The sequence below is a fragment of the Amyelois transitella genome, chromosome 7 (assembly GCF_032362555.1).
Source record: "Amyelois transitella isolate CPQ chromosome 7, ilAmyTran1.1, whole genome shotgun sequence".
Taxonomy (NCBI): domain Eukaryota; kingdom Metazoa; phylum Arthropoda; class Insecta; order Lepidoptera; family Pyralidae; genus Amyelois; species Amyelois transitella.
In genome coordinates this window covers 1816572-1828430 of record NC_083510.1, presented here as the reverse complement: position 1 = coordinate 1828430, position 11859 = coordinate 1816572, and the positions used below count along the sequence as shown (strand labels likewise).

General features: G+C 34.1%; 1 protein-coding gene across 2 annotated transcripts in view; it reads left to right on the top strand.

The window, feature by feature from the left end:
• Positions 1–6750: 6750 nt before the first annotated feature.
• The window catches only part of LOC106143566 (uncharacterized), a 99818-nt gene continuing 94709 nt past the window's right edge, over positions 6751–11859 (top strand). For both annotated transcript variants that reach the window (XM_060945177.1, XM_060945175.1), the window contains exon 1: positions 6751–6899. The gene's annotated coding sequence lies outside the window, so the exon portion shown is untranslated. The remainder of the gene's footprint in view (positions 6900–11859) is intronic.

Genomic DNA, 11859 nt, shown 5'->3' with positions numbered 1-11859 from the left:
AAATTGATGTCGTGTATAGCCTTATGAAGCTATGATGAAATATATGGTCTTGTAGCTATGAAGTCATCTCTGGAAGTTTTTGTTCATTCACCAATTTGAACCGTACAGGTGGGTGCAAAAGACAATGTACTGGACCGATTTCGATGTAATTTTGTATTTGGCAGAAATAGACAAGACTTATAATAACGTCTATGCGTAATTTTTTTTTCTATTAGTGCGGGGAACCACACGGCACGACAAGACTTTCAGCAGTAACATTTCTTTCTTCTTATCATTGCGTGTTCGCAGCTACACCCTCCGACACTTTATAACGGGGCCTGGAAGCCAGGGTAAATTATATGAGTCTCTACCTATTAGCATAAAAACTTATGTATAACATTTTTCGCATAACAATTTGAAGCATTACGTAGGTACCTAATACCTAGACTAAAAGTTAATTATGCCACATTTACCCGTAATGACAAAAAATCAATAATTCTGTGTTATGCATATTATGCCAAAATATAATATGCCAAAGAACAATTTGGTAAGACATATCATTTCTGCGATAAAAATGGACCACACCACACACATAAGTAACATAATAATTAATTTTTATTTAAATATCTTCCACGGGTGCAAATCCCCGTACAAAAATTTCGTTAATGTCATAACACTTTTGTCAGCGTCTGTACTCTGCGTTTGGTTAAGGTTTTATGAAGTCATAATTAACGTTTGCTTTAGGCGATGTTCAATATGAATACAAAACTGATCTTGATTGATTGATTATATTTGTGGTCATAAATTTAAACAATTTATAAAAAAGCCACTTAAAGTTTTATCATAATTCTTTTTCCTCATGGCGTAAGTCCCGGTTATATCCTCTGGAGAGGAGCCCAGGGTGCGTGGTCTTGACCTTTGACCATGACCCTGGTGTGGGTAATTTAGTCTTGTGTCTTTAAGCCTATTTATCCTATAAACGGCAGAAGCATATGTCTGTGCATAAGATACTCGTAAATTATATATCTCTTTTTAGGCGATGGGTTAGTAACCTGTCACTATTTGAATCTCATTTCCATCATGCTGTATGTTTAACAGCAGAACGTGACCTTCCAGACTTTTCGAGAGTGTTGGTTCTCTCTTTTCTTTGAGGGATGGGCACGTGATTATATGCATGTACATACGTACATACATACATGCATAAGATTATCAATTTTCGTTTGGTTTTTAAATAATAAAACTCACTTCAAGTGTTCTGTGAACGTTGCCGTGTAGTTCCCGGCACCAATAGAAAAAAGAATAGGACCAGACAATCTCTTTCCGATGGATGTCGTAAAAGGCGACTAAGGGGTGATTATAGACGTGATTATATGTATGTAAGTATTCTGTGAACGTTGAACTAATAGTATACACAGTTTACATACACGTCATTGGCGCTAAATGGACTGACATGAAATTGATTGACGGGTGACGTTACATCAAGATTGTTTCCACATTTACCCAGAAGGAAGCCGAACACATCTTCAGCTGCTGAATCATAGGTGCCTTTCGGGGAAAAACTATTTACATACATACATACACACGGTCACGTCTATATCCCTTGCGGGGTAGACAGAGCCAACAGTCTTGAAAAGACTGAATGGCCACGTTCAGCTATTTGGCATATGAATGATGATGAAGGCTGCTAACCCAACGCCTAAAAAAGAATCCCAAGTTTGTAAGCCTATCCCTTAGTCGGCCTTTGCGACATCCTTGGGAAAGAGATAGAGTGGTCCTATTCTTTTTTGTATTGGTGCCGGGAACCACACGGCAAAACTATTTAAATTATACTTATATGGCAAAGGTTGCTTGCAAATATCCGTTCTTTTTCTTCCTCCTCGCGTTAATCAAGGTCGCATCCTCCCATCTCTGATGCGCGGGGCCTTTGTAACCAAGATTCTGTTTGTTTGTTTGTTTGTTTGTTTGTAAACTCTTTATTGCACATAAAAATAAATATAACAAATTGCAAAGCAGTTATTGGATTTAGAAGAATATGTACAATGGCGGACTTATCCCCAATGGGATTTCTTCCAGTTTCAGTTCCATTTCTTCTGGATTGGGTTAATCATGTTTTCATACGAAGCGACTCTCATTTGACCTTCGCAACCTTTGCAGGGTTACCTAACTCATATTGGATCATGCTTAAAGCTGCAGTGATGATTGTCCCTCTTCCCTTAAACAAATATCAGTGATATGTATATGTGGAATAATAGCCTAGGAGCTATTCGCGCTGGTGGTGAATAACACCACGAAAATAATTTCGAGATATGCAATAGTCTACCAATCTGTTTGAGCCCAAAGCCGAAAGAACTACACGTTTTATTATTAATAGTAATTAATAACGTAGGTAATAGAACTCCATAGCTGAGGCTTTTACATTATGTAGTCTGTGGTTGAGGTCGGTCATTGACCCGCGGGGGCGTCTGGATTCCTTGCTGATGCAATGCAGCCTTGAGGCTCACATGGCTAGGGTTTATAGGCCCGGCAGACCTACCGGGTCTTATGGACGTGGATACCTACCTACTAGGTACCTAATTTTCCAAAGCTGATGAAATCAAAAAGCCTACTATATAAACACTCATCTCAAGAATCTATCAAATCTAGATAATTATATAAATTAAGGACGTCTTGGTAAAGGGTCATGAAGAGAGTTATGAATGTGGATGAAGCGAAGGAAGTATGCAGAGATCGTGGCAAGTGGAAAGAGGTAGTCTCTGCCTACCCCTCCGGGAAAGAGGCGTGATTTTATGTATGTATGTATGTATCAAGAATTCTTTGATAAAATTGACCAGCACTAAAAAAAATGACATCAAAATTGGCCTTGAAAATGTGTGAGTGATGACTTGAGGAGTAAACAAATATAAATGGGAACATTGTTTTCTATCGCAATGATAATTTAACGCTTGGAAGCCACCGGCGCGGCCCATTACCCACGGAGGTCAGGATCGCAACATTCATAACATACAGTTACACAGATTACATAATATGACATCATATTTGTTACTCTTTGCCAATAGTGAGTTCCCGGGAGTTAGATCTGAGAGTTCTGACCATTTGAGACGGAAGGTCTGAGAGTGTCTGACACATTCAAAACCGGCTTTACGAGTATTAACAAAAGCTCTAAAACTTGTCTTATTGAAATTCAGCTGTTAAAAATGTTGGCAAATCCTGTATCCTACAGTTGGCAAATCTAATTTATTAAGTTAATCACGTAATAAGGTAGACCCAATAACGTAGTACCTACTGACGAACTTCAAGCTTTAAGGCTTTTTGTATTATATTCTTTTGTATGACTTTTCTGCATAAGTTTTCATTTCAGATAGAAAATAAGAAGATTCAAAGTTTTGGCGCCAGCTACAAATGAATACAGAGTTTTCGCAAATCCCACAGGAACTATATAATTTTTACCGGAAGTCCCTATGTCCTTCTCCAGACTCTTAAATAAATGTACCTTCCTTCGCAAAATTTCAAGACGATTGCTTCAGTAGATAATGTGTGAAGGGTAACAAACAAACAAATAATTGTTATTTTATTAATTTTACATATTGTTGCATTAAAGATTTATTATCATGTTACAAACAAACAATAAACTTATTCTTGCATTTACAATATTAGCCGATTTTGAGTTTTAATTCCACTGGTTACAAAGACAGCGCCATCTTGAATTATATAGTAGAATCAATTTAAGATATTTTACTTTATGAGATGATAATAAGATGATACTTTAAGAGCCATCTTTTGTTGAATAGAAATACTAATTATTATAAAAAGCGCCATCTCTTATCAAGGAACCAAATCAATATAAAATAACGCCATCTATTATCAAATAGTTGAAACTGATTTCATTGCTGTAGCGCCATCTAGTATGGAAAAGTTAAACAATTAGTTCTTGTTTTTGTCAACAGATGGCAATATACACTTGGTAAAAAGGAAGTCTAGTCTAACCACCTCATTTTATAATTCAAAAAAAAATTCAAAATTCAAAATTTTTATTCATTATTATAGGATACTATTATATCGCTTAATAATTGTCATATGGTTTAACAACTTGGTTGACGTCAAATAAATTACTTAAAAACTAAGTTTACTGCCGCTTCCAAGGCGTCAGTGCAGAAGAAGCGGTAACAAACTGCACTGCAGCATTTTCTTCAACAACGTCAACTTCACAATATTAAATTATACTTATGGACGGGAGAATACATTGTTCAGATTTATATATTTATGAGATTTAATATTGAAAAAAGAAAAATATATATATATATATATTTTATGGATTGCCAATTTTAAAAAGATTTATGTACAGAGTGTACTGAAATTTTGATTTAAGTTCAAATTAAACTAAACTACTAGTCACATAACATCAAGCCCATAGACAAGCAGAATCTATAGATTTACACTTGCTTCCACTTTACATCTTATACCCTTTTTTGGTGAGACATAGCTGTTTCAGTTTATCTCATCGGCCTTGATGAAATCCCCTTACATCAAAATATAATAGACAATCTGTCGGCGGCCTGATATTTTTTAAACGAACTATGATAAGATATGGTGACATCAAACTAGATCCCTTTTACTAACTTTATAGTCAAGGACAAACTAGATAAAACCGTTCAAAGTTTAGATTACAATAAATAATACTGACATACATAATGTCATTAGAGGTTTAACTTATGAATGATGATTTTTTTTCTACAGATTGTTACCGAAACACAAAGATTGAACGAACGACCTAGCCCCAAAGTTCTTTCGAGACTGAAATACTAGCACAATTTTGTACCTAGTAGTAAATCATGCAAATTTGCCTTTGTGCTTCTATTATTGCGTCATGAAAGGTATCCATGCAGGGTAACTAGATATGCGGTTGACTGTACCATTAGGTAGACTTTCCCACCGTGGGCACGAGTGGTGGAACACAGCCTAAATTAAACATAGCAAGGTTTATCATCACTTTATCGCAACTCCCTTCAACGATTTTCATTACTCTTAATAAAACTATTCGCAGATAATTTGATACGATATGTAACAAAGCTGAAAATCTTTTTATAACCTAGTTATTTATAAATTTTAAATTAATTTTCAGAAAACTTTATTATTTTTTATTTTTATTTTTTATCTTTGTGCCGCGAGTCCCTCCGCATCGCGAGACCGTGGGTGGACCCACGCCGCCCACGACTAACGCCGCCTCTGACCATACTGGGTATTTCTTTATCCAGGGAAAATGTACGACAATGTGTGCGAGCAAAAACAATACATCTCACGTTAAATATGATAGCACGAATGTTTTCCGAAATTTCCAAGGGAAGGGGAAAACGGGTAGTGAAAAGGGCAAGTAAGCAATAACAAAAAGATCGAACATTAAAAAAAATAGAAGAAAATTTGCCAAGAGCCGTGAAATTGAAAATTATCTATTACTTTATAACTATTATTTTAATTATTTTAATGTGAATAGTACTGCACCTTCAGATGTAGTTAGTTAGCGGTGTTGGCTTTGAATATAGGTATGTAGTTTTTTTCAAATAAAATAATAATATGTTTTTTGTAATATCCGAAAGGGTAAATATTAAGATCTGTTATATAAATTTAATACCTTGTTGTTCTCATATTATGCAAATAATTTTTTTTATTTGAATTAACTAAGCAGCAACATAATGATGGTCATACGAGTAGTATAATTATTTTTAATGATACACAAATATTAACAGCTTGTTATCGTTTCGTAAACTTTAGAAGGTATTTTAGAACAAACGCAAGACTGGCATAATGTCAGATTTTTCCTTTATATAAAATGTTATGTACCTACCTACTGATATGTATGTACCGATACTAAGCAATTTAGAGTTAATTCAGATGGCATTTTACAAGTATAAAATGTCTCGTTAAACTCATCACTATTTTTAATGATGGGTAAAAATACATTTAGTATTACTTATTTCGTAAAAAAGTCTACATCACAAAATGCTAGTCATTCTCTAGGCGAAGGCCATTTAGGTAATCAAGCAGATGGCTGAATAAAAAAATTAAGAATTCATTACTGAAACTAAAAAAACAATCCTTACAAAATCTACAGAAATTCACAAAATAATGAGGTACACAATTCTCACTGAAGGCCAAGGTCCAAGGTTACTTGCCTAGAGAGCATAGCAATTTTACAATTTGAGAATAAATCTTATTTCGCAAAACGATGGCTAAATAAAAAAAAACAGCCTAGTGCAAGTGTGCGAAATAATAATTACAAAAATATGTAATTACCTTTTTTTATAATTTTATATTTTACTTATACTTTCGAAACATATGTACAGATTCTAAAATTTTGTTCAAACCAATTTTAACAAATATATATAATTGGCTTATTTTTACAAACTAAAAACATTATTATTCAAATTTATATAGGTATAGTGTATATTATTTAATTAGGTATACTTATTTAATTAATTGTATAAGATAATATATAAATGACTTATTGTAATAAGTTTTTAAACTAATAAACTCATTGGCTAATAAACTTAGTACCCTTCGATTCTCCTCCCCATCATAGAACCACCCCGCTGAACGTGGCCGATATGGGCCTCAATCGTCTAAAGAAAAAATAGCAAAGAATACCGGCCAGTTCGACTGAAGGCCAAGGAAACGCATACAACTATCTGAATGAAAATTAAAAAGAAAAAGTATTTTCCACGGCCGCCCTCGGTCGCCAGGCGGTCATGCAATCTCTACAGAGGAACAGACTCAGTTGACTCTGATCGCGCACGAGGAGAGTACGCGTCGCGCTTGCCTTCTGCCGGCTTTCGGACTTTTGAATTAAAACTCCGATAAAAAATTCGCGACTAGTAAAATTCTGTGCTTGTGTTGTGTGTGACAGCAGGAACTGTTATAATTCCAAGGTAATTTACAATTTATTGATGTGTTTACATTGATGTGCCGGCTTTACGTAGGTACTACCGAATATTAATTTTTCCGACAGGTGTGCAATCCGCAAAAAAATAAATGAAAGCTAAACATATTTCAACGTTGCATCAAAAAGAGCTTACGTTATTTATTTTGCTTAGAAATATCGGAATAATTTAAAAAAGTATAATCAAGTAATTTTTGGGAGAAATAATAATTTTACTGTAGTTAAACTTAATACTGCTGTCAAGAAAAGAATCAACAAGTATTATTTAAACGTTATTTTTGTTATAGGTTATTTATCATGAATTCTTGCATAGTATGAATAACATACGCAATTTAAAAAAAAATAATGGTCAAAATACATGTCATATTTATTAGGTACCTATTATGTTTACTTTCAACGTTATTGAGGTAGTGGGTTCATTTTTGGGGTTTATAGACACGTTTTTTTTTTTTACTTTAAGATAAATTCAACTTCTTTGTAGCTATTCTATCATTCTCACCGCGAATGAATTGCGTTATCAACAATGTTAGTAGGATTAAAACGGTGATAACCTATATAAACAATTGTACTACATACCTTATTACACGCTCATGGTTTAGATATGCTAAATATCAGTGACGTGCATACCATAGACACAAATAAATAAAGTGCCTTTCTTGTAATTGCCCAAAATTGTATAACGTTGACAAGAGTGAAGTTGAGAATGGTAACAGAATCTACTGTTACTATTTCAACCTGTTGCCATTTCGTAATCCACTGCTATTTTACTGAAAGTTGCGACTTAAAAGTAAGCTCAAATATGAATGAGTTGTAGAAAAGAAATGGATAAAAATATGATTTTATTACGGCTAATGAAAAATTTTACTTCCCGCCAAAATAAGCAAATCAAAATTAACTTTGATCCCAATTTTGTTCACCGTTTTAATCGATGTACCTACTTACGGTGAGGAAACCTGCACATTAAGGCACCTTAGTTAGTCACCATGGGCAGGTGTCGACCCTGCTCACGAAGTGCCGGGGGTTATATAGTAAGCTAACCTTCGCCCTTTTGACCGTGGTCATAGAAGGACCTCGGGTTCTTCTCTGAACGAAGTTGGGACAAATACCAGGATTAATTCGCCTCTAAAAATCACCGCGATGCGAACTCAAATATATTTCCAAGAAGCCGTAACGTATCTACATAGATAAATCAAAACGGTCGTTATTTAGTGTTGCGTTGGCGAAATGTCGATAGTTTGACTATCGATAACTGACCTCGGAAATCATCTATAATAACGATATTTCAGTTTGGTACAATAGTACCAATATCTACAATATAGTACGAGTATATCTGGGTGTCAATTGTAGGAATATTTACGGTAACATCGCTATCGATGCGATCAATAATTTCAACATAATCAACAAATCTATCAATACTATAAGTATTACTCAATTATCAATACCATTGGTTTCACTTAACTATCGATAGTGGGCTATTGAGCTACACTAGTCGTTTTGTTTGAATGCCAAGGATTACTAAAAGATTCGCGGAATATTTGTTGCTCGTAGCCATTTTGGGACGACAGGGTCTAATAAATAAAACTTTTTTTACGGCTGCCTTGGCACGCAATTAAAAATACTTACTTAGTACTAATGTTCTTTTGAGTTCTGGTGAGGTTTTTGTTACTTCAAAATCATTTTAGCTTGGTGTTTGTTTAACTGCACCTTCTTCAGCGTCAACTTTATTTGTAAAATATGATTGAATAGTATTAATTTTTAATGTTCTTATTTTCTTGAAGCTGTATAATGAAATTTTTTAAAATATCAATCTGTCAGGTAATGCAAATGACAACTCCCAAATTCCGTGTATGAAATAATTGTGTAATTTCTATACCAATTCGTTACCAGAACACCTAAGAAGCCATCGTGACTAAAAATAAACAGATGAGCCTTCAGCCTTTTCATTCGTAGCACTGAACTAATAATCGCAGAAATAGCGCATTACATACATATGACGTCACGGGAGTAATTCGCCATGCAATTGATATTATTAGTATTGTTTAATAGCGCAACTGTTATTAGTTCTGATGTCATTTCTATTCATTTGCATTCAATTGTAGTTTATATGAGCAAAGATAAATCTTGACCTGGCGTGGACAAGTTGAAGTGGTTGTCGTATAAGGCAATTTAAGAAACGCACCCGACTATCTCGCTTATTTTTTTCTGGAGAGGAAGCCTGTAGTGCATCTTCAGAGCCTTTGACCATGATGGGTATGTAAGGAGCGACGTTGTCATGTTAAATGAAACAACTGAATGCTGGAATAATACTGAATATATTTGATAGAATTAACATTATATGTATATGAGTACATATGTAGATTAACTGTATAGAAGATTAACAAGGTACTTATTCTATCTAACCCTTATAAAGGTTTTACACGAAGCGTCTCCCGTCTGTCCTCCGCAATCTTTGCAAGAAGATCTAACCCATATTGCATCATGATTACCAGTCTTGCCTGAACATGCTTTGTGCAGGTTTCATCCATGATAAACGAACTGTTTCTGATTGGCCTGGGTTTTCGATGTTTATCTATAAAACTACATACATACACACATACATATAATCACGATATTTCTATGGGGTAGACAGAACCAACGGTCTTGAAAGACTGGTAGGCCAAGTTCAGCTGTTAGGCTTAAAATAAGTAAAAGTATTTATCATAAAATATATATGTATGTAGTATCGTTGAATTAGTTTCTCTTAATACGAGTCTCGAACTAACTTCGAGGCTAACTCTATCTGTGTAATTTGTTCATTAAATATTTATTTACTTCATTTATATATTTAGTTAATCTCCGTAAACTTTATGTTTTACGCCGAGGTAAAGGTTTATCGAACGTTTATTAAAATAACCAAGTACTCAGTTTCGTAACTTGACATTTTATTTAAAGCTCTTAAATTATACGAGTTTGATTATAAATCTTATGTCCTCTAAAGCTTATTTCGACAGATAACATCCCTCACTTTTTTCCAACAATTTCAATCAACCCCTCCATCTATATACCTAAATGATATTTGCGCACATATGTATTTTATCGGAAATGCCTGCTTCTATTCTTCCTTGCTTCCAAGTAGTCAACTAGTCACCTAGTAGTCGCGAAGTGTGTAAAAATGGGTGCACTTTCTCAAAAAAAAAAAGCCAAGGTCATGATCTTGGGATATCTTAGACGATGACACGCTGTCGCTATCTTTATATATCACCTCCATCATTAAATAAAACATACATCCACATATATATTATCACGTCTATATACCTTGCGGTGTAGACAGAGCCAACGGTCTTAAAGATACTGCTAGGCTACAATCAGCTGTTTGGCTTACTGATAGAATTGTTATACATATAAAGTGTCACCCCGTCGCGTTTAAGAAGAATTCTAAGTTTATAAGCCTATCCCTTAGTCGCCTTTTACGACATTCACGGGAAAGTGATGGAGTGGTCCTATTCCTTTTTTCTATTGGTGCCGGGAACCACAAGGCACTATTAAGTAATGTTCCTAAGAATAGCCTTAGAACTTTGTGTTTATTGCTCTTTCTACTCCGTTAGGAATAAAGTCGCGAGGCGTCTTTGTGTGTGTTAAATATAATTATGATTTTATATAACAAAACATGAACCTCCTGCGATTATAACTGATTACCGGCTGCACCAAATTCGGTGAGATTAAACGCGTCAACTTTCCGTTGGTAACAACTTTCGCATTATATCATAATCTACATCTTTCAATATATATAATTTAAAGATATAAATCTAATCTTTATGTGTATGAAAAGGAAAAGGTGACTGACATATTATAACTAGTGTACGCTACGTCCGCTTCTTTGTGTAATGAAAAATCCCGATAACTTCCGTTCCCGCGGGAATTGAGGAAAATCCTTTTTATTGATAACGTAAGGAATTCTTACACAAAATTTCTAACCCTTACGGTTTCATCTGTACGTTGATATGTCTGTCAGTTTATCATTTTCCAATATCATACACGTATATTGAAATCGCTTAGATACAGCGTAAATTTTTATACACTGCCATTTCAAAAATACTACAGTTTTTACATCCAAATCCATTGAATTTGGATGGATTAGTAATTTTTTGTAAAGTCCATTTCTTTATGTACCTACTTACTAAAATAAAGATAAACAATTTTGATGAGTCCCTTTGTTAAAAAATAGGCTTATTCCACCAATCCCCTTAGATGATCCCCTGCGCAGGGGATTTGTAAACTTTTTGTCCACAAATCCCCTTCGCATAGCCGCAAGGGGATTTCTAGACTAGAAGTCTACAAATCCCCTTAAAAATATTTTAATTTAGGTTTATAAATTAAATACGATTATTTTGTTTCATAATCACATTTATTTTTTATCTCTATTAAGAAGTTTAATGCAACTTCAATTTCTTATAATAATATACTTATGCAATAATTAAAACATCACAGAAAATCATATTTTCACATTAATCTCAGATTGTTTGACAATAATAATATACCTTCTTAAAACTTACAAAAGTTAAATCATCACAGATAATCACATTTTCACATTAATCACAGATTACAAAATGAAGATATATATTAGTTACTTTGAAAAAACTATAAATAGGATATGAGTGGCATCACAAAATGTATATACAATAAGTAACTAAGAATAATTGAAATTAACTTTCTTTCTCCGATAATAACTTCCATAATCACAGATTATTGGCACAATAATTATGAATAATTATAACTAAACTGTTGAAAACTACTTACACACTTAGACTTACATAATAGGAGTACTTACCTAATAAGATATTATGATTTACTTATGGCGGTCAATGGGGGAGGCCTTTGTCCAGCAGTGCACGACTCCCGGCTGGAGGGCGACTGCAGGGTAATAACAAATCAACGAAGTTTCTCTAAACAATGCCCAATTGTTATTTCTC